The sequence below is a fragment of the Panthera onca genome, chromosome C1 (assembly GCF_046562875.1).
Source record: "Panthera onca isolate mPanOnc1 chromosome C1, mPanOnc1 haplotype 2, whole genome shotgun sequence".
NCBI lineage: Eukaryota > Metazoa > Chordata > Mammalia > Carnivora > Felidae > Panthera > Panthera onca.
In genome coordinates this window covers 40,663,381-40,688,577 of record NC_138346.1, presented here as the reverse complement: position 1 = coordinate 40,688,577, position 25,197 = coordinate 40,663,381, and the positions used below count along the sequence as shown (strand labels likewise).

The 25,197-nt window shown below is 36.4% G+C and overlaps 1 pseudogene; it reads left to right on the top strand.

Moving 5' to 3' along the window:
• The first annotated feature begins 2,746 nt into the window (after positions 1-2,746).
• On the top strand, positions 2,747-2,992 carry LOC132671033 (protein CEBPZOS pseudogene; annotated as a pseudogene).
• Positions 2,993-25,197: the final 22,205 nt, after the last annotated feature.

Sequence of the window (25,197 nt, the reverse complement as noted above, 5' to 3'; positions counted from 1 at the left end):
AATATGTGGAATAGAAGCAAACAGTTCAAAGTCATAAGCTGCAAGTATATAAAATTTTAAAAAATCATATGCAGTCTAAGAGTCATGACAGAGTTCAGGACACATTAATTTATTCAAATTTGTATGCTACATCAAAATAGTTTAATTTCTCTCTCAGACCTTGTCCTTTATGGTGAAGGTCAAAGGTTTAAATTTACATGCTCATATCTCTTTTTGGATTCCAACATAGTCCTAATTGAAATTTGACGTATATGCCTATTAGTTGAAATTATTCCTTTTCCATGCTTCATTAACAATGCACTTTACTATACTACAACGATAATGTTCATAATAAAAGTCTTCTATGCAATGTGGATTACATTGAAACATGATTGATTATCTCAAATGTAACATGGAATTCGTATTATAAAATTTCATATGGTGAAATTGAGTCTGTGACTAGAATTTAAATATATACTGAAACAAGCAAAAACAGTTTTTCATTGCATAAAAATGAAAAAAATTTTGAGAAACAATTATTTTTTTACTTGGCTATGTACCAATTAAAGATAGATACTACATTCAGGACTTTAGTCAAGACATTTTATTTTCCTGTATTATTTAGAGAGTGACATCACCAAAATGGCAACATAGGTCATTCCCAACTTTGCTCCCCCCTCACAAGAAGAACAAGTAACATCTATTCAAAAGAGGATACCATTGAAAGAATCCTAGAATATGGGGTTGAGCTTGAAGTACCCCCTCAATCTGAGAGACATGACAGACCACATTAGACGGATAAAAGAATCAGCTAAACATTGAGCACATTCCCCATCCTCCAGGCCAGCAGAACTCCACCCACACAGATCTCCTGAGCCTTCAGCTCCTCCCTTGGGAAAAGAGAACATAGGTGACAACCAGCCTTTTGTGGGTCACCTTGGGGTACACTTTGTGGGTCATTTTGGGGGGCTCTTACTCTGATCTTACACCGTGGTGATTGCCAGGAAATCTTCAGTTCCCACCCATTGGGAATCTGACTACTGGTAGGTGCAGGCGATAGGAGTGCTTCCAAAAACCAGCACTAGGATCTTGGCAGACCAAGTTTATACCTATAGGGCCTCAGTAGTAATTCCAACAGTGGCTTCACCCACCAACAGGACCAATTTGGGGCATACTCTGACCAGGGAACTTGGCAGAGTACAGATCTGCCTCATTTGGATTCTCAAATATAGAGTTGTGCCAGCCCAAGAGTCTGGTTTGCTCACATCCAGGCAAGGTGCTAAGTCACGGCACCACTCACTGTAGAAAGTGCCTTTCGCCTATTTCACCTGGTGAGCAGGTGACAACTCCAGGAAGTTATACAACTCAGTGGCCCTTGAGCCAAGAGGTGGGCAGACAGAACTGATTTGCTCCAAAGCAAAGCTAGTACTTGACATGGAGGCTCCTGGCTATGCACAGGCAGGGGGATTAATTCAGTGCCTAGGCTGAGGGTAGCTCCTAGTCCTTCTCACTCGGAGAGCCTGTTTGGAAAACTAAGAGTAGCCTGGAGTATTATCTCCCCCTGATTCCCAGGCAAGGGGGCTGAGACATAGCCCCGCCCTGTGTGGTGAAAGTCTTCTCACTCTATCTGATTAGAAGGCCTGTGACAACTCCTGGAAGCTGAGCAGATCAGTGGCACTTGAGCCAAGAGTCAGCAAAACAGAGCCGATCGCCCCCAGGGCAAAGTCAGTGGCCCTATTTAGCCAAAACACTTGAGGTGCTGGTTGACTTAAGACAACAAACTAAGAAGAGCTAGTAAAGTTTTAGAGCTGCTTCTCTCACTGTGTCCAAGCAGGAAATCTAATTTAATCCCTTCTTATCACAGAATACAGCATTCAGCTTTTCTGACCAGGGAATCTAACACAGGACACTGGATAGTCAATTCAGTAGCCCAAAGTACAGTGGCACTTGAACTGAGACCACAGACCATGGCTTTCCTTGTCTGCAGAGCAAAGCCAGGGGCCTCACCTGACCAGGGAATTCACTACACACTGACACCTGATTCCAGCTCCCACATGTTGTGCTGTACAGGCCCTGGGCCTGTAGGATAGCAGGCCAGGGCACTGAAGCTAATTCATAGCCCTATCTATTACCTAACACAGTATTTAGTGTCAATCATCTAGTAAGTCTGACCAAAGAATTCAAGGAACTGCAGAGCCATCCTACAGCCTCACATGGGTAGGGAACCTAGTCAGCAGTCTTAGCCAACTGTTCTCAACCAGTGGGACGCCCCCACCTCATCACTATCTTCAGAACTCAAACAGTTGCCTCCCCCCAAAATAAACCATAATAGCATGCCCACTTGTACAAAGACAATACCAGCAGTAACACCAAGAAACCCGAACTGAGCTGACTGGTGAAGAAGAACTGTCTCTCCATAGCAAACCTGTAAAGTCTGGAAGAGGAGCCAAACTACTCAAATGCACAAATACCAACGTAAAGAATCAAGGATCATTAAAAATCAGGTAAATATGACAACACCAAAGAAACTAATAGAGGTCTAATAACAGACCTAACAAAAATGAAAATCTATGAACTTTCAGACAAAGAATTTAGACAATCCTCTTAAGGAAGTTCAGTGAACTATAAGGAAACATAGATAGGCAACTAACAAAATTAGGAAAACAATGCATGAATCAAACAGTTTGCCCGCATGTAAGCACCTCAGGTACAACATTGTAAATAATAAACAATTCTCCATTCCCACCACGCACCTGCCTTTGGTTATATGCTGGCCCATGCTATGGAACCACTGGAAAAGAAGATCTTTAAAGGAGTTTTAGTAGTTGAACTTGTGGGTGTTTTTGGAGCATATTTTTTTGTTTAATAAGATGAACACAATCCAAGATTTTAGGCAAACAATGAGCCAGAAATTTCCCTTCATCCTCGAAGTTTATTACAAATCTGTTGAACGGTCTGGAATGCATGGAGTCAGAGAGGAGATCAAGAAAAATGGCTGAATAACAAAAATTAGGACAAGTCATTGCATTCAGCCTCCCATCTAAGCTGTTTGACACCGTTGTGGGGGAGAAGATGAGCACACCATATTGTAGACTCCTGGCCACACAAAACAAAACAGGAACTTCTGGTCTGCCATGGCTTAGTCATTTCCCATATACTATGCAAATCCCCTGCTTTTGTTTGTTGCTTTTCTTCAGGATTTATTATAAAAGATTATCGTTTAACAAATAAAAGACTAGGACATGAAAGGAAAAAAAATAGTTTGACAAGGAAAATGTAAGAAACAAAAATTCTAGAGTTGAAAAATGGAAAGTAACACTCTTCTGAACAGCCCATGGATTAAGAGGAAATTAAAGATGGAAAAAAAAGTTTCTGAGATGGAACAGGAAACACAACATACCAGAATTTATAGGATGTGAGAAAAAGCAGGTCTATGAGGGAAGTTCATAGCAATAAATACTAACATCAATAAGCAAAAAAAGATCCCAAATAAACAACCTAACTCTATGCCTTAAGAAATTAGAAAAAAAAAAGCACAAACTGAGTCCAAAGTTAGCAAAAGAAAGGAAATAATAAAGGTTAGAGCAGAAATAAATAATATAGGGGTGCCTGGGTGGCTCAGTTGGTTAAGCATCCAATTTTCAGGTTATGATCTTACAGTTCATGTGTTCGAGCCCCATGTCAGGCTCTGTCCTGACAGCTTGGAGCCTGGAGCCTGCTTTAGATTCTGTCTCTCTCTCTCTCTCTCTCTCTCTCTGCCCTTCCCCCATGAGCTCTGACTCTGTCTTTCAAAAATAAATAAACATTAATTTTTTTTTAAATAAATTACAGAAAACAGAAAAAAATAGAAAAAAGTAACTAAACTAAAAGTTGGTTTTTTTGTAAAGATAAAATTGACAAACCTTTAGCTAAACTAACCAAGAAAAAAGAGAAAGAATCCAAACCAACAAAGTTATAAATGAAAAAGGACATTATAACTGATACCAAAGAAATTCAAAGGATCGTGAGGCTGCTATGATTAACTATATGCAAACAAACTGTACAAGCTAAAAAAAATGAAAAAAATGTCTTAGAAATATACAACTCTCCAAGCCTGAATCAGGAAGAAATAGAAAATCTATATAGACCAATAACTAGTAATTAAACCCTCTCAACAACAATAAAAAAAAAAAGCCCAAAACAAAACGGCTTCACTGATGATTTTTACCAAACATTTAAAGAAGAATTAACACCAATCCTTCTCAAAAGTATTCAAAAAATTGAAAAGGAGGCAACACTCCCAAACTCATTTTATGATACCAGCATCATCCTGACACCAAAACCAAATAAGGACACTAGAAAACTATAGGCCAGTGTCCCTGATGAATATGAATGCAAAAATTCTCAGCAAAATACTAGCAAACCAAATTCAACAGCACACTAAAGGGATCATTCACCATAATCAAGTGGGATTAATACCTGGGATGCAAGAATGGTTCAACATATGGAAATCAATCAGTGAGATACATTATATTAATAGAATAAAAGAAAATAATCATATTATCACCTCAGTAGATGCAGAAAACTCATTCAACAAATTTAACCCCACTCATGATAAAAATTCAACAAGAGTAGTCATGGAAGAAACATATCTCAAGGTAATAAAGGCCATATATGACGAGCCCACAATTAATATCATACTCAGTTGTGAAAGATGTTAAAGTTTTCTTTAAGATCAGGAACAAGACAAGGGTGCCGACTCTCACCACTGCTATTCACCATAGTGCTGGGAGTCCTAGCTAGAACAATCAGGCAAGAATAAATAAATAAATAAATAAATAAATAAATAAATAGTATCAGAATTGGAAAGGAAAAAGTTAAAATTTATCTTTTCCATACAACATGACTTTACATATAGAAAATCTTAAAGACTCAAACATAAAAACCTGTTAGTCTAATCAATGAGTTCAGTCAAGTTGCAGGATACAACATTAATATAGAAAAGTTAGGGAGTGCCTGGATGACTCAGTCAGTTAAGCGTCCAACTTAGGCTCAGGTCATGATCTTACAGCTCATGAGTTCAAGCCCTGTGTCAGGGCTCTGTGCTGACAGCTCACAGCCCGGAGCCTGCTTCAGATTCTGTGTCCCTCTCTTGCTCTGTCCCTCCCCCACTCATGCTCACTCGCTCTCTCTCTCTTTCTCAAGAATAAATAAACATTAATATTTTTTAAAGGTTAATAGCATTTCTATACACTAACAGCAAATTTTCTGAAAAAGAAAGATTTCAATCCCATGTACAATAGCATCAAAAAAAAACACTTAGAATAAATTTAACTAAGGAGCTTCAAGGTCTCTACTCTGAATACTATAAGATACTGGTAAAAGAAATTGAAGACACACCAGTAAATGGAAAGGCATCCCAATTTGGGATTGGAAGAATTAATATTGTTAAAATAGCAATATTATAAAAGCCATCTAGAGACTGACTGCAGTCTTTATCAAGATTCTAATAGCATAGGGGCGCCTGGGTGGCTCAGTCGGTTGAGTGTCTGACTTCAGCTCAGGTCATATTCCCACCATTTGTGGGTTCAAACCCTGCATGGGGCTCTGTGATGACAGCTCAGAGCCTGGAGCCTGCTTCAAATTCTGTGTCTCCCTCTGTCTCTGCCCCTTCCCTGCTCATACTCTGTGTGTCTCTCTCTCTCAAAAATTAAAAAAAAAAAAAAAAATTAAAAAAAAAAAAAGATTCTAATGGCATATTTTATAGGGATGAAAAAAACCCCCTAAATTTTATATAAAACCACAAAAGACCCCGAATAGTTACAGAAATCCTGAGAGAGAACAAAGCAACAGGAGGTACCACACTTCCTGATTTAAAATTATATTATATAAAGTTGTGGTCATGAAAACAGTATGGTACCAGCATAAAAACACATAGGGATAGACCGATGGAATAGAATCAAGAATTCCAAAAGAAACCTAAACATATGTGGTCAACTACTATTTGACCAGGGAGCCAAAATACTCACTGGAGAAAAGACAGTCTCTTCAATACATAGCACTGGGATAATTCAATATTCACATGTAGAGGAATGAAACTGGGCCCATATCTTACACCACTTACAAAAGTTGACTAGTAATGGATTAAAGACTTACATGCAATGTAAGACCTGAAACCATGAAACTCTTAAACAAGATTATAAGAACAAATCTCCTTCACATGGGTCTTGGTAATACGTTTTCAAACATGGCACTTGAGGCCCAAGCAACAAAATGAAAAATAAAAAAGTGAAACTGCATCAAACTAAAAAGCTTCTGCACAGTGAAAGAAACCATCAACGAAGTGAAAAGATAACCTATGGATTGGGAAAAAAATATTTGGAAACCACATATCTGATAAGGGGTTAATATCCAAAATATATAAAGAACTCACAACTCAAACATAGCAAGAAAACAAAACAAAACAAAAAAACAACCAAAAAACAAAAAACCTCAAATAACCCAGTTAAAAAAATGAACAAAGGACCTGAACAGATATATCTTCAAAAGAAGATATACAAAAGACCAACAAGCACATGAAACAATGCTGAGCATAATTAGTCATTAAGAAAATGCAAATTAAAAGCACAATGAGATATCACATCATGCCTGTTAGAATGGCCTTGATAAAAAAGACAAATGATAACAATGTTTATACATGGATGCAGAGAAAAAGAACCCTTACGCACTGCTGGTGGGCAAGCAAATTGGTATTTGCACCTATAGAAAACAGTATAAAGGATCTTCAAAAAATCAAAATTAGAACTTCCAAATGATGCAGCAACTCCTCTTCTGTGAATATGTCTACATATAATGGAAAATGCTAACTCAAAAAGATGTGTGTTCCCTCATGTTTATAGCAGTATTATGTACAAGAGCCAAGACAGAAATAACCTAAGTGTCCATCGATGGATGAATAGATAAAGAAGTGTGGGATGTGTGTGTGTGTGTGTGTGTGTGTGTGTGTGTGTGTGTGATGGAATATTATTCAGTCATAAAAAATGAGGAATTTCCGCCATTTGTAATGACACGGATGGACCTTGAAAGTTAAGTGAAATAAATTAGACATTTAAAGACAAATACTATAACACTTACCAAACCAAACAAAAAATCAAACCAAACCAAACAAAAAATCTAGAGAAAAAGATATCAGACTTCTGTTTACTAGAGGTCAGGGTTAGGGGAAGAAGGAATTGGAGGAAGGTGGTCAAAAGGAACAAACTTCCAACTGATCTGGGGCACCTGGATGGCTCAGTCAGTTAAGCTTCTGACTTTGGCTTAGGTCATGATCTCTCAGTTCCTGAGTATGAGTCCCACGTGGGGCTCTGTGCTAACAGCTCAGAGCCTGGAGCCTACTTTGGATTCTGTGTCTCCCTCTCTCTCTGTTCCTTCCCCGCTTGCATTCTGTCTCTGTCTCAAAAATAAATAAAGATTAAAAAAAAAATTTTAAAGGAACAAACTTCCAGTTATAAGACAATTAAGTACTAGGGATGTAATGTACAGCACGATAACTATAGCTAATAGTGCTGTATGATATGTAGAAAAGCTGTTAAGAGTGTAATTCCTAAGAGTTCTTATCACAAGGAGAATTTTTTCCCTTTATTCTTCTTTCTTTTCTTTTTATCTTATCTATATGAGAAGATGGATGTTAGCTGAACCTACTGTGGTAATCAAACATTTCATAATATATGTATGTAAGTCAAACCATCTTGCTGTATGCCTTAAATTTAAATAGTAAAGCATTTTAATTATTTCTCAAAAAACTGGAGAAAAAGATTATTTATTATTACAAATTAAAAAGTTTGTAATTTTTTTCCAGAGTGCATATTTCTGTTATGTAAACTTTTTACTGAATCCAAAGTATTGTATTTCGAAAATACATAGCTACTTACAAAGTCTAATTCTTCAAAGTACATTTAACAAAACACCTCTAGAATAAATATCCGCTGGCTTCGTCTCCAGGATAGAGTTCCTTTCTCTTCATCCAGGTACCCTGGTTTTCCTTTGGTAGATTTCACCTTTCCCATGTGTTATAGCAGTCCTGAAGTCCCCCGTGGGCTTAAGCTAAGTAGCAAATGACTTGGTTGCAATGGTTAGCTTACAAACAAGTATGAAAGATATATTCATTAAGACTTTCTGGGAAAGTTTCTTTACTCTTCTTACAAAAACAAACAAACAAAAACCTCTAGTCAGTGTGATATGAGAAAATGAGTGACCTCTGTAATTATTAAAGGCATTTTTCTACCCAAGGGTGAATTGATGCTGGCGAAGTCAAAGTTGAAAGAATTGTAAAAAAAAAAAAAAAAAAAAAAAAAAAAAAAAGGCACGTAACCTTAATTAAATATGTCTGGAGACATTCTTACCTACCTATATTATTTCTATTCCATATACATCTAGAAAGCGTTGTAATTGTTTTAGGTAATTGTGTGAAAGGTCAGAAAATTTTATAACAGCTTTAATAAGGCCATTGTTTTATTGTGGACTGTAGGATGATAGTCTGGGGACTTCCAAACATATCTTGGAGAAAGATCCAGGAACGTGCATTTACACAGGCATACTTAGATAATGCTGATGTTATCAGAATTAAATTTCTCTTTGCGTCAAAATCCCCTGGGATCTTTTAAAAAATGTAGATGCTTACCCCATCCTCCACCCCCCCAAACCTCATCCAAGTATTCTCTTTCAGTGATGGGGTTCAGGTGATGCTATCTACGCAAACTCTATAAGCACATTAATGTACAGCCATGGCAGATCACCAATGCTCCAAGGCTTCCCAAGCTTTAATGTGCAGACAAATCATCCAGATACCCTGAGATAATACAGATTCTGATTCAGTAAGTCCGGGGTAGGACCTAAGATCCTGCATTCTTAACAGGCTTTCGGGTGGTGTCCAGGCTACTGCTTCACATACTACACAGTAAGTAGCAATGACCTGTACATTTTTAATGGTAAATCAAGCTTGACACAGCCAGATATGTCACAGATGAAGTAGATAAGAAACTGGCACTAGTAACTATTCAATGTGTTAGGGCAGGCGTTAAGACCACAGATCCTGTTAGACATTTTAGGAAAAGTCCAGTCTACCAGCCAAAGATGATATTGAAGTTTATGACTTCTTTCTTTTTTTTTTTTTAATTTTTTTTTAGCGTTTATTTATTTTTGAGACAGAGAGAGACAGAGCATGAATGGGGGAGGGTCAGAGAGAGGGAGACACAGAATCTGAAACAGGCTCCAGGCTCTGAGCTGTCAGCACAGAGCCCGACGCGGGGCTCGAACTCACGGAGTGCGAGATCATGACCTGAGCCGAAGTCGGCCGCTTAACAGACTGAGCCACCCAGGCGCCCCAGTTTATGACTTATTTCTGAATTATGATGTAGTAATATACTACCGTATATATACTGTAGTAATATACTACATCGAGAAAAAGCAAATGCACTGTAGTGAAAGGGGACAACATTAATTTTGTAGCTATTAAGTCTGCAGTAGTAGGAAATGCATAATGTTTGAATTTATTTTATAAGGCACATACAATGGAACTCGAACAATTTAATAGTTTCTTTTTGGAACACTTTTTTTTTTTTTAAACAGGAAAGTCCATTTTGATGTTATGCATTTAAAAGACAAACTAGGTATTAGAGAAATTAACATTTAGCTTTTGGAAAACATTGACTTGGTAGCAGGGAGTCTGTTCTCCTTGCTGTTACCCTGAACATTTCAATTTCAGAAAGTTGCATGACTTTCGAATCTCCTCCATGTAAGACATTCTACTTGACAGAAGGATTTATTTCTGGCTTTCCATCAGTTTCTAATTAATAGCACCACTGTGTGTTACATGATGTGAGAATTGAAAATCTCTAAACAGTACCACAGGAACACCACATTGCACTTCTACTTGAAAAAACACCTGATCAGTTACCCAGCTGTTTCCTCCAGATGTTGTCTGTAAACTCAAAGGTCATAGTTTCACTAAAACTAAGATTAATTTGACTTTATCTTACCATTAAAAAAAACACAGCTATTAAAATCAAGTTTTAAATAGCCACAAGTATACGCAATCAAAACATGCAGAACTTACAAAATACATATATTTTAAAGAATTTCTGTACACTTTTACAAATCTAAGTGCAAAAAAATAGTTTGTATGATTTATAAATAAAGCATAGAGTGATATAATTTTACTGTTTTTAAGAAAAAAGCATTATCTTCCCTCTGAATGAACTCTCATGAAGTAAAAAAGCATATCATTATTTGTGCAGAATAATGACAGAATTTAGTTTAAGAGGAAAAACTCAGCAAATGGTGAATGCTTTTGAGATGGGAAATAAAATATAATATCAGTAGATTCCCTTTCTAGTCCTTATTTGGAAAACACAATTGATTCAATGTAAAAGATTGTGTGTGTGTGTGTGTGTGTGTGTGTGTGTGTTTTACTTTACAGACTTTTTGCTTAACAACATGATTCTACTGCATTGCATATGATCCTATAATAACAGGATATTATTAGAGACTTAGGCATTAAAATTTGTCCTTCATAAATGGTGTTATGGCATTTAATTATAAGTATACTATTTTATAATAAAATCATAATGCAAATGTAAATCCCACACTAACTTTGCATTTGATTAACCAAATATCTGTGTAATTCTATAATTTTTATGTTTTATGTAGATTCAAAATTGTAAAATGAGATTTAAACTTGGATTATTCTATCGATGGGAATATAATTTATCTTCATTAATTGTATGTTTCATCTATTACTCACCAGAATAAAATAAAAGTCTTATGGGAAACTATAGCAATAGTATTTATTAAATGAGTATTTACCAAGTCTGATTGTGAATATGGCCTTGGGTATGTACTCTTCTCTAAACTATGGTTCTCTATGTAATACTAAGAGCATGACATGTATGCATCAATATTTATTTCTAAGATCCATGTCCCCTACGACCAAGCATAATTTGGTTTATAAATAAATATTCCTTTCTTGTTTTCAAAAATTATTGTGCATTAAATTAGTAGTCCTTCCTTTAAAAGGAAAAAAAAAAAACCTTTGAACTATAAAGTGAAGTTTTGCATATACCAATTTCACAACCAGATTAAAATGACCAAACCAATAACCAAAAAACACAAAAACAGTGGATGCGAAATTGAAAAACACAATTGTTGATTTAAATAGATGATAGCTAGCTAGCTAGCTAGCTAGATAAGTGAATAAAGAAAGAAGAAATGAAGGCATTTAGGTCTGTTTGAGAACGACAACTACAGCAATAGCAGTAGTATCTAGTGTTTGCTACATACCAGGCACCATGGTAAATGCTATATATTTGTTATTTAACTCCATGAATCTTATGATATGGGTAACTGTTATTCTCACTTTACATGTGAGGGAACTGAAGGTTGAAAAAGTCTAATTAATTCGTTGAATGTCAGATCACTCCTAAGTGGAACCACTGGTACTCGAACCTATATCAGACTTCAAAGCCTATCACCTTATCCAAGCTATACTGGGAAGCCAGGAAGCAGTAAACCTAAAGACACAGAAAATGTATGTTTACCATTATTTTGAAATAACTCTCCAGTCAAAATACATCTTTCAGATATACCATTGTTATTTATCAAGAATGTCTCAGTAAAGCTGAAGGAAAAAAACAGTTCAGTTGATACAGGCAATAAAACAGCTGATGAATCGTTTATCGATACAGCACACAATTTATAAGCACTTTTATCTGGTACAAATAAAAATAAATTACAAATAAAATATTTTAAATATTAAGATGCTCAACATCACTAATCATCAGAGAAATGCATATCAAAACCACAGTGAAGTATCACGTCACACCAGTCAGAATGGCTAGTATCCAAAAGACAAGAAATAACCAGTGTTTTCAAGTGTGTGGAGTAAAGAAAAGCCCTGTGCACAGTTTAGGAATGTAAATTGATACAACTACTGTGGAAGAGAGTATGGGGGTTCCTCAAAAAATTAGAAATAGAGTTACCATATGTTCTAGTAATTCCACTACAGAAAATGAAAACAGTGATTCAAAAAGACATGTGCAACCCTATGTTCATTGCAGCATTATTTACAACAGGCAAGATATGGAAGTAACATAAGTGTCCATCAATAGATGAATGGATAAAGGAGATGCAGTCTATATATACAATGGAATATCACTTAGCCATGAAAAAAGGAATGAGATCTTGGTCTTTGAAACAACATAGAAGGGCCTAGAGGATATCATGCTAAGTGAAATAATCAGAGAAAGAAAAATACCATATGATTTCATTTATATGTGGCATCTAAAAAAACAAAACAAAGCAAATAAACAAATAAGTAAACAAAAAAACAGAAATAGACTCACAAATGCAGAGAACAGCCTGGTAGTTGCCAAAGGAAGGGGAGATTGGAGGATGGGAAAAACAGGTAAAGGAGATTAAAGGGTACAAACTTCCAATTATAAATAAATGAAATAAGTCACAGAGATGAAAAGTACAGGATAGGGAATAATATGGTTAATAATATTGTAATAGCATTCTATGGTGACAGATGGTAACTATACTCATCATGGTGAGCATTGCACAATGTACAGAATTGTCAAACCACTATGTGGTGCACCTAAAAATATCAATGTATATACCCTTGTTCAAATAATAAAACTTTAAAAAATAAATAATATATAGCCACATTCTAACACAAAGCAAAACATCTCTCTTAATGAGAAACAGAACAAGAAACAGAGTGAAGGGACGCCTAGGTGGCTCAGGTGGTTAAGCATCCGACTTTGGCTCAGATCATGATCTTGGGGTTTGTGAGTTCGAGCCCTGCATTGAGCTCTCTGATGTTGGCCCAGAGCCTGTTTCAGATCCCCTTCTCTCTATGTCTCCACTTCTCTCCATGCCCTCCTTTGCTCATTCTCTCTCTCTCTCTCTCTCTCTCTCTGTGTGTGTGTGTCAAAATAAATAAAGAAACTTAAAAAAAGAAAAAAAGAAACTCAGAGTGAAGCTGTGACTTAGGTAGTAAGGGTGCGACGGAAGGATCCAGAGCCCAAAAGCAAGCAGTGGACGCACAAAGTTTACTCCTATGTAAAAATGAAACTGATTACACCTCATGTGAAAGAAGACCTAGAACCAACTTTTCTATGTGAAGCCAATAATTAGAATCCCGCTCACCCTCTCATCAATGAATACAGAAAAACGAGCAACTGCTGACAGAGTTTTCTTGCTGTGAGACAGTAACTGGGAACTAGGAAGTGGATTGTTGCCTATGTGGGCTTGACGGGTTTACAGGACAATAGTATCATGGAGTGAAAGTCGAGCTACTAGACTAATGGCTTGGAAATCTGGAGGTCATTGTATGAGATAATCATGGAATCACAAAACAGCAAAGGGAAAAAGAAGTTGAGAGAAAATGGAAGCTCCCTCAAGACATAATAAACTCCCAACACCTGATCACACATGTATAAAGAAACTAATACTAATAAAGTTCTTTGATAAACTTGAAAGATGGAAGAATCTATGCCATAGAAATAAAAATAATACAGCAATCTGAAAGTGCTTTAAAATTAGAAAGTTAAATTCTCAAATATGTAGAGTAGATATGAGCATACACAAAATAAAACCCCAAATCTATAAAGCAGATCAGGGGTCTTTTACCTGAGAATCAAGTACAGGTAATTATGACAAAGAACCAACTGAAAATCCAAAAATTGAAAACTACAATCCTTAAAATAAGCATTTGAAACACTAAATAAATGGAGATAAACAGTAGATTCTATAAATACAAAAGATAAATGAAAGTTTTAGATATTAGAGCACACCTACAGTTTTGATGTGAAATACAAGGTTAATAAATGGAGCTTTACAAAATAGAAAGTATGCTCCTTGATGCTGAATTCAAGAGTAAGTCTGTCAGATCGAGGAAGTAGAGAGAGAATGCAAAATCCTCATCACTGTCTTCAAAAAAAATTTTTTTGTTCACTTTGTAAAACTGCTATAAAGGGGTCTGTGATATAGCAGCGGGAAAATAAATGAAGATCTACCAAATGAAAACAAGAGGAGGATATTTATTAAGAGACTGCTGTAGATGTCAGCCACAACCATTTGCATTTTGGCAGAAACTCAAAGGGAGGCAGAGAAGTAGAAAAGTTTTATAGTGGGGAAAAAGGAAGGCTTCAGGCCTACCCTCACTGAAGGCTGTTGGTACACAGAAATTGTAGATTTCTTTAACTAGAAGTGGAACATTTTATGTGATAGGTTAAGGGTACATATTTGGCTTATTGTTCCGAAGTTAGAAGCAGGGACAAAAATTGAAGAAGCTGCCAGTTATTAACTAAGTTCTGTCTATTTGAATCCAATGTTACAGGGGCTACTGTTTGGATTTTGGATTGCTGGTGGAGATAGCAGTCTGACCTTCTGTAACTCTGAATTTACAGCAGGATGGCTTCCTGGGTTGGTCATTATAGAATAGAGATTGGTTTTCTGGACTGGTTGTGGGTCAGAGTCCTATTTCTATAGATGGTCTGACCATTGCCCCATCTATCACTGGATCAGTCTACTCTATTTGTCTATTCAGTCTCTCACTAGGTTACTTTTGCAGCAGACTTTGCAAAAGTCTTCTTTTTATTTTGACGAGATAGTAATGCTGAGTTCTTGAGACCCTTAAATATGTAGGCTGCCAATTATGGAATGCTCACACTGTCTATCATCATCGAGGAAAACACATGTAGTTCAGAATTTTTTAACTTTTTGTTGCGAAAGATCCCTGATCATAGCACTCATCTCATCCTTCATACTTGCCCCTATGCAGAATCAGCCACAAGCCATCAGTTCCTGTGCAGGCATCAGTTAAGTGATGGGATAATTAGTGAGAAGCATTTTTTATATGAGAAAAAAATTTGTAAATTAGCCCTTTAGAAAGTAGTTACTTAAGAAGTAGTATTACATGTCACTGATGTGCAGCCAAGCCTAAAAGAGTCTTGATTGCTTGTTGGTGGTTATGATCATCTTTCTGGCATAAAAATCCACCTGAAATGTCTACAAGGATAAATGTCCTAGAAGGAAATACACGCTCACTTTCAAGGCCTCTGAACAGCACCGCGTATGAAGGTGAGTAGCCCCATGAACTTCCTGTCTCAGTCAAAACGAAAGACTCTTTCCCCATTTCTTTCCCAGTGAGGGGAAGTTGTGAAGCAGAAATTCATCTGCTCCCTCAGGATCAGAAGTTCCTAATTCTATCCCTTATTTTCTACAGCCTTTATCCTAAGATTCCGGCTTCTAACTGCTTGACAAAACACAGCTGCCAGCTCCCTCAGTAAGTGTCTTTATGAACACATTTGGCTGCTTGTCTTTCAAACATCCATAATTCCAGCAGGAACACTTTAACATTTATTCCCACAGCAGTTGACCTCTATTTCTCTCCTCTTGACTACTCCCATGTCTGTTTCCCCCCTCCCGGCCTCCTCAGCTCATCACGGAAACTGAGGGCACAAGCAGAATGCCCCGGGCTATGAATGCTAGCTGGGGTTCCCTCAGCAGCCAGAACATCAATATCCACAGATAACGCGGGTGGCACTCGAACTGTGGAGGCGATTGTAATTAATTCAACGAAGATTTAAAGTTAACATATGGAACCAAATGTAGAAGTAACTCAAAAAGTGAGCTGTCTGGGGTGCCTGGATGGGTCAGTCAGGTGAGCATCTGACTTGGGCTCATGTCATGATCTCCCAGTTCGTGGGCTGGAGCCCCGCGTGGGGCTCTGTGCTGACAGCTCAGAGCCTGGAGCCTGCTTCAGATTCTGGGTCTCCCTCTTTCTCTGCCCCTCCCCTGCTCATGCTCGGTTTCTGCCTCTTAAAAATAAATAAATTAAACAAAACAAAACAAAACAAAAAAACAGTGAACTATCTGGTGAAAGACCTATAGAGGCACATAAACATAACCGCTCAGTAAAACTGACTCCAAGTCCTACACTAAATCTGGCAGTGATACATATGACAAAATCATTGCCTATTTCTCAGACCTTGTGCTTTTTCAGTTTTCAGTTTAGGAGGACTTGGAAGAAATCTACCCAACTTTTGGGGTATTTTTGGCTACCTCTTGCAGTCTTCAATGAATTACTTCAAATGAGTTAAGATTCTATCAAAGCTAGTCTGTTAGAAAGGAAAAAGAAAGACAAGTGCTCTATCCATGACAAGTAACTCAAGACCATACAAGTCAATCAGGCACCCTGCCAAACTGCAAATGCCTAAATTTCTAATCTACATTACAGTTCTAGAACAAAAACGGACAATGACCAGAGCGCTAGAGGAAGCATAGAAGCTGATTCGTCTGATTCTTCCTAAGTACTTCATTGTGTATCTTTTCCTCACAAGGATAATTATTCCCACTGTTTGGAATTGTTAGTAAGGGAGACTGTGTCCAAGTGGACAGATTATCTATGTTTATCAGAAGAGGCTATTGCTTCCCCCCACCTTTTTTTTTCCAATGCAAAAGTCTAGAGAAACTCTATTAAAAAGAGGTTAAAGGAGATAGGAAGAGATAGATTCTTCAATATTCAATTCTGAATTCATATTCCTGACCCAACTTTATTTCATTTTTTTAATTCCTAATGGCCATTTAGGATAAAATAAACAGCAAACCAATGAAGGTTAAAAAAAAATATTTTTATTTTTTGTTGGTTTTGTTGTTGTTGTTTTGTTTTGTTTTGTTTTTTTGAAGATAAATCCAGACTCTAACAGGAAGCTTCACAGGTCAGTCTCCAAGTCAATTCCAAGATCCCCATAATCACATCAACAGAAAGTAGGAAGCTAAAGTGGTCCAGCTCCTAACAAGAGATTTGTCACCCCACTCAGCTCTGGGCTTGGAAGAAATTGCACAATGGAAATAACCAATGCATAGAGCATAAGAATGTGTTCAGTTACATTAGTAAATCAGGAAATTTACGCCAGCTCCAGAGAGATGAATCTTTAATATCACTGTCCAGGAAATACAGTATGTGGATCAGAGATCACAGTATGTTCTTACCCTTTTCTTATTTTTTCAGAGGGAGTTCATAATGGTGATCCTGTTTGCATTTGCCATTAAAATTAGAGTACACTGAGGCATGAATATTTAGATGGTATACAATATTAAGGAGAACCACACCTAAAAATAATTATGAAATCTATGAGAAAATCTGGATGTGGAACTGAATGTAATATATGAATATGACACCAGGTTTGCTTGTTTGCTCTTTCCTTTGAAAGAACTTAAATTTATAGGAGATATCATTGCATTGTTTAGTCTGAGCATTTTTGCCATTTCCATGGTTGTCAGAAAACAGGGAAGTGAGTTGCAATCAATAAAAACACATGATTTCATAGGAATAAGAAGTATCACTCTTTCTGCAGTTTGCATAAACTACCAAATCTACCTTTTGCTTTATGCTTATTTGTGTCTTTTATTTACAGTTGAAAAAGCCATAAACAATGGGGTAGGGAGGTAGTACAAGAAATGGGATTCTTGGGGTGCCTGGGCGGCTCGGTTGGTTGGGTGTACGACTTCGGCCCAGGTCATGATCTCACAGTTTGTGAGTTCAAGCCCCATGTTGGGCCCTGTGCTGACAGCTCAGACCCTGGAGTCTGCTTCAGATTCTGTGTCTCCCTCTCTCTCTGCCCCTCCCCAGCTTTCATTCTATCTCTCTTTGTCAAAAATAAATAAAAACTTAAAAAAAATAAAAATAAATGGGATTCTTAGGAAAAATTTTGTACGTGACCCCTAGTAGTAGCCTTTTCGTCCTTGTTCCTACCTCTAATTAATATCCAGTCTTCCTTGAAACTTTTCTTCCAAATGATATCTTTTTAGTATCCCCCCTAGAGTTTTTCCTACATGATCAATCTCACAAGGTAGTTGTGCAAAGGGAGTTTTATTGGAAGCTTAGTGGTGCAATGATAAGCATGTAATGCTGTAATTTTCCTCCAAGCATTACTAAGGTGCAATCTACAAATTTGGATATGTTGTGGTATTGGTTTTATTCACTTTATAGTAATTTCTAATTTCCTTGTTTTTATTCATGGATTATTTAGAAGAAAGTTGTCTAATTTTCGAGTACTTGAATATTTTTTCATGACCATTCAATTATTGTGCTTTTTTTGTTCATTTCATTTTCATAAACTAATATGTCCTATATGTAATTTCGATTATTTTCAATTTATTAACAGTAATTGTTTTATGGCTTAGAATGTAGTTTTAATTTGTGAATGTTCCATATGAATTTTAAAAGAACGTATATTCCACAGTTGTTGGCTAAAAGTGTTTTGTTTTTTGTTTATTCAGCCAAAATAACTGAAGAAGAAGAAAATTGGAATACTTAAAACTACTTGATTTAAAGATTTATTATAAAGCTACAGTACTTAAAGCAGCCCCCCCCCCCCCAAAATACACACACAAAATTTGTGACAAAGATATCTCAAGACATTGCCAATTGTCTCCTGGGGTGCAAAACTGACCCTGGTTTAGAACCACTAATCCACCTACACCAGTTTTTTCTTTTTTCTTTTTTAGAGCCTATCTTTTACCATAATTTTATTTTTAAACTTCCAATACCCTTATGTTTTAGGTATGACCATTTTATTTTAATTTTATCTGAATATACCTGTCCACACACTGGTGGTTTTGTCCTTTTACATTTGTATTGCTGACATTTTTCAAACTCATCATCTTTTTCTATATTTTGTTGTGTTCTTATTTATTTCCTTATATACTGGATAAATCCATTTTTAAAACCCCTTTGTTCCTTCCACTGGTTTTCATGACATACACTGCATTTTTAACGTGTACTTCTCAAGAAAATTGATTCACTAAAGTATGAAATGAATTAGCATTCTCTTTTCAAGAAATACAAGCAAGGTCTTCAAAATATTTTAGTTCCTATCCTCCCCCTCCCCATCTTCCTTATGTTTTTTTTTTTTTATTTTAATACTTCCTGCAGTAGGTAGAGTAACGCTTCTCCCATCCCCAAAGATGTTCACATCTAAATTCCCAGAACCTGTGAATATGTTACCTTACATGGCAAGAGGGGTTTTGCATATGTGTGACTTTGCATATGTGATTGAAAAGCTTGAAATGGGAAAATTATCCTGTATTATCTGGGTGAGCTCAATGTATCACAGGAGTGCTTATATGTGAAAGAGGGAGGCAGGGGAGTGACAGAAGGAGATTGGCAACTGAAGAATAGATCAAAATGATAAGATTGCTAGAAGGAGGGCAGAACCAAAAAGATGCAGGTAGCCTCTGGAAGAAGGAAAGGGGAAGGAAACAGATGCTCATCTGGAAGCTCCGGAATGAATGCAAACCTATCACCCTGGATTTTAGCCTAATGATGTCCATTTCAGATTTCTGAACTTCAGGACTTTAATATAATAAATTTGTGTTGTTTCCAGCCCCTAAATGTGTGGTAATTTGTTACAGCAGCAGTCATAAACTAAAAAACCACATTTAGTCTATACCAGTCCCCATTCCCATCCTGGCACACTCACTATTTTTCCCTCAGTCAGTTTTCATGTAGCGTCTATGTTTACGGAATGATTCTTCACCACTGCTTCTTGGACCACATTATAGCCTGTAGGGTTCGATTTCGTTTGTCATAAAGAATATCTTCATGTAGTTCTTTGGGTGAAGGTCTCTGTGCGACATGTTCCATATATCTTTTTGTGAAATTGTATTTACCATACCTTAATTCCCAAAAGAGTGATTGTGTGGGTAGACAATTCTATTTTCTCAGCACACTATCAAGCTATCATTCCACTGCCTTCTTGCCTACAATGTGGCTTTGGGGAGACAATTAGTCAGAGTGTACCTTTTACTTTTGTTCTCCTATAAAATGCTTCCAAGTGTTTTAATTAGCTAATTCAACTATTTCCTTTCATAGTTAATTAGCTACTAAGAAACTATGAGACATTCTCGAACATAATAAACAAAAAATAATAAAAAGATTAGTCTCAGGGTAGACCCCTTATATTTATTTTAAAATTCTACTGACAGCCAGTGCCGTAGGTGCAAGTGTTTGTGTGTTCGTTTGTTTGTGTTTTTTTCATCTTTCCCTAATCTTTACTTTTAGCTAAAGCATATATTTGTTATTGTTTATTTCCAGTGTCCTTTTAACCTTCTTTACTGTAGTTCCTCTAGTGTGGTGAAACTTATTTTCTGCCTGCTTCTATAATCAAATTTTAAAATTTAAAACACGTGTTTATTTATAATATTAATTTGAATCTTCTTGTTTTTCTTCCCCCAATTATTCTGGCTAGTGGTTAACAAATTCTTTAACCTTTTCAAAAAACTACCTTTCATTTTCATTGATTTTCTCTATTGTTTTTCTGTTGATTCTATTTAACACATTTTCACACTGATCATTATTATTTTTTCTTCTATTTACCCTGGGTTTAATTTGCTCTTCTTTTTCTATTTTCTGAAGGTGGATGCTGAAAGCACTGATTTGAGACTTTTTATCTTTTTTAATACAAGTGTTTAGTGCTATCAGTTTCCCATGAATTACTGCCTAGGGTTTATACATACACATTTTCCCCCTGTTTTTATCTAACTTTGTGAACATATGGAATCCAGTTAATACAGTTTAATGATCTTGGCTGGTAAGTCTAATACGTGTGTCAGTTCTGAGTCAGTTTCAGTTGACTAATTTTTTTTTTTTTTTTTCTCATCGTGGGTTGTATTTTCTTGCTTCTTTGCCAGATTGCCAATTTTTTTATTGAACATCAGACATTAGGAATTTTAGCTTCCTGGGTGCAGAATATTTATGTTTCCCCATAAACTTGAGATTTTTTTCTAGGATGTGATTGGAAACAATTTGAATGGGAGTGGGGAGATCTTGTTCTGAAATTTTGTTGGATAAAACTGGAACAGCACTCTGTCTAAAGCTCATTTTTCTCAAAGACTTAGACAAGATACTTCTGCATACTCTACACAATGCACAATGCCCCGTTTCCAGTTTGCCTGTGGAAACCAACTCTATTCACCCTTTTTGGGCACTAGGCATGTTACCTCTAAACTTGTTGGGTTGATCTTTCCCTATCCTCGAGTAGTGACCCACATGTATATGCTGATCAGTACTCAACTGAGTTGTCCAGATGGACTTTTTGCCCATCTCCAGAATTACAGCTTTGTGTACCACTCTCCTTTCTAATATTCTTTCCTGTGAACTATATAGCTGCTTTGGTTTCCCTGGACTCCCAATTCTGTCTCCTCACTTCAGGGAGTTCACCGGTTTCCATCTGGGTTCTCCCTTCTTGTATCACTGACTCAAAATTCTCTCAAGGCCATAAGCTGTAGTATCATAGGAATCATGTCATTAGTCTTATTTTTGTGGTTGCTGCTCATATGTTTTAGGTAGGAGGTTAAATTCAATCCATATTCATTTTAGCTGTAAGGAGAAGGTTCACTTTCAATAAATCTTAAAATTCTGTACTTGAATCTAAACTTTCATTGAGTTTTATGTCCGAATGCAAAATAATCTTTGTCTGTCCTTTTATCTATAATGCATAAATCTAGTCATATATATATATACATATACATACATATACATATATATATGACTTTATTCCTTTCTTGCATTTAAAATACGTCCTTGGTATTGTAAAGTTCTGAACAAATCTTTTGCCTTTCCAAATGACTGAGAAAAGTATACAAGAGAAATCTATTATTTAATAACTGCAATTATACTTCATGTGCGAAGTCCTCTGTACAAATAGTCACCCACTATAAGTTACTGACAAAAGGGCAGAGTTAACAGCAGGAGAAAAAAGTATTCAACAAAAATTTATTCTATAATGTAATGACATTAATTCACAAGATTACATTAAGCTGGCACTCTGATGGTTAAATAAAGTTTTTGGCATAAATAAAAATTATTTCTTTAACTTAATTTAACACACAATGCAGGGTCAGAGGCCTATAGGACTTTATACTTCCTCCTTCTCCCACAGAATTTAAATCCCAGCATGAGCAATCCTTTGGACCATAAGAGTTTGGTTTACAAAAATGACTCTTAAGCATGTAAACTCTAATGGAAAGATTAAATTTTAAGTCTTTGTCAGTTAACATTTAACAGGGCTAGAATCTTATGGCAATGAGACACCAGTTACCAAAGGGTCAAGGAGTCAGTTGTAAGGAAACAAAAAGTACTAGAGAGTGTAGAAGAGTGGTGAACTGAATTCCTTTCATACTAACTTACAAAATCAGCCTAGTTGCTGTCTACATTACCTGCTGTACTATAGAGCTATTTTAACTTTTGTCACACAAACATTTATTCACCTTGATGCTTTAAGGTTCAAGGTTATTTTAGCCTCCATACGTCTAGACAAAGGACATCTATCATCAGATTTTACTAGAAGGAGAAAATGATCTGCTAATTTTCTGGCACCTGCCTTTAAGAGGCTTCAGTTATCATAGAGATCATTTGCTTTAGATAGGTTTTGTTTAACAGGTAGTATCCCACCAACTGTGATACATTTGGTACTCCCATCCAAATATCTCTTCTGTGGACAATAACACTGAAAGCCCTTACCTAATTCAACATAGCCACAAATTAAAGTCAACTTAAATGAGAAAAAAAAAGTTTTATAATTACAAATGCAATGTAATTTGAAGCATAAATTTAGAGCAGAAAGTACTGCCTACATTAGCTTCCCAATTCTCTAGTAGAGTATACAATTTCTGGACACATTTTATCAGATAATAAAAATGAGAATTCTATTCTTTCTTGCAACATATGATCAAGTAAGATCCTCACTAAACGTATATTTCATTAAATCAGAACAAAGTTTCCTTTATTTTGGATTCAGGTATAATTTATTTCCTCTATTTAATTAAATATTTAATTCTATTTTTATATTTTGTACTGCTAAAATACTATATATTTTATCAACAAAGAAATATTGTGAAGTGCCTTAAAATGTTTTCTTTCTTTCTTTCTTTCTTTCTTTCTTTCTTTTTCTTTCTTTTGTTAACATGCCCCATTTTATCTTCTGCATGACATATTCTCCCTACTCAGAATCTCTGAAGAATTACCTTAATATGATAGGTGAAATGGAGAAACCATCAATGCACACAAAATATTACAGTTATCATTTAAAAATTCAAAAGAACTTCAATCTTTTTTAATTTAAGGAGCAAGTGAATTGATATCTTAACACTTTAAAGCTGAACTCTAATTAATATTAATTGAACTAAAATAGCGGTGGAGAGTGGATTAAAAAGTAGAGTGTTGTAAAGGAAGGAAAAGAAACGCTGTGCTAAGTTGCTTCCTTTCTCCTATTCCCCATCCCCCAGGCAGCTCACCACTATAGTCAAACATTCCCAGACATGGATCTCAAAGTGCAGGCCAGTAACCAAGAATCTAGTGCTATGTTTCTGCTCCTTTTTCAGACACCCTCACTTTACTCCATGTTAATAGTGCAAGTGTCTTTTCATGAATATCAATATAAAAATGCATTTAATGAGTGTGACTTTGTAAACTATTAATTATAAGCACTAATGAAAGCATGTAAGAGAGGTAGATAGATGCCTGAAATGGCCAGCAAACCCTGTGCTGAGGGATGAAACATTACTCCATACTTAGCTAAGAAAGAGAGGAGAAGGCATGGGGGTCAAAGTTTACAGACAAAGGCCCCAGTTTGCCTCACTCACATTCTCATTTATTGCAGTGTCAGGCCAATCACAAATCTCAGTTGGCTTGTTGTGTACAGAGGGCGTATAACATTTCAGGCATGCAAAATCAAAGGGTGCATGACTTAAAGGTGAACAATCACAAGAGAATAATCCAATCAGAGATATACCACAAGAGTCTATGTGTCCTACTGTTTTCCCAAACTTTGTACACAATGTATAAACATATACATAACAGAGTTTCCCACACCTGGGAAGGCCAGTCCGCCACCTCACCCCAGCCCGCCCAGCATTTGGCAGTCAAGGAGGTTATGCAAGCCCCGGCATTCCAAGAGACCCACCTCTTCCCAAGCTTAACTGCAGCCTACCAGAAATCTCCATGTTACATTTCAGCTAGCCAAGCGTTGTGTATAATCTCACTATCCTGAGTAATAATCCCAACATTTCCCCCTTTTTGTTTTTTGTAGGGGAGCAGCTATCAGGCTTTGAGATAATTGAGCAGTGTAGGCGTGCTTGATGTCCCTAGCCATAGATAGTGCTTTCATTCCAGTTTGGCAGACTATAATAAAAAGAATAATTATAGCAACAATTGCAACACCCAAGAAACCCCAGTCAGTAGTGCAGGACCAAGTGGAGGGGTTCAACCAGTGAAAATTACCAGCGAGTGTTTGCCACACATCTGTATGAATACTATGATTTTCCACCACTGCCAGAGAGGCAAGAATTTGATCCTCCAGTTGACTGATTGATAGATAGATAGATAGATAGATAGATACACAGACAGATAGATGATAGATTATGTAGTCAATCTGGCATGCTTATGTACCAGATAGGTTACATTTTATAAACTATTATGACCTATAACTCCTAGTTGTAGTAAACAGAAAGACCAGTAGGATATTTCTTATAAATTATAAATTCTTTCTTCACATCTCTTTGAAGAAATCCTCAATAGTAAGATGCTAAATAATTTATTTTTACAAGAAAAACTTCCTGTCAACAGCTTTTTATTACATATTCCTTTCTAAAAATAAAAATTTTACAAAGTTGGAAAATTCAAACAGCAATCTAAAATTACCATTCTTGAGGTACTCTGGAAATTAACTGAAGAGATTTTCATAATTTCTATGCTATATCCACTCTCTGTCTAAAAAGTGTTGTCTAGGGGCACCTGGGTGGCTCAGTCGGTTAAGCGCCGACTTCAGCTCAGGTCACGATCTCGCGGTCTGTGAGTTTGAGCCCCGCATCGGGCTCTGGGCTGATGGCTCAGAGCCTGGAGCCTGCTTCCGGTTCTGTGTCTCCCTCTCTCTCTGCCCCTCCCTGTTCATGCTCTGTCTCTCTCTGTCTCAAAAATAAATAAACGTTAAAAAAAAAAAAAAAAGTGTTGTCTACTAGATAGCATTATCTATTTACATAATTCCAAATACCACATGTATACTAATTTCATCCATATTACATCATGAGCTCTGAGACCATTAATGAATCCTGATGTATACCCAACTCACGTATCCCTCTGGATATTACTTTGATTTGAAATTAGCTTGGCCATTC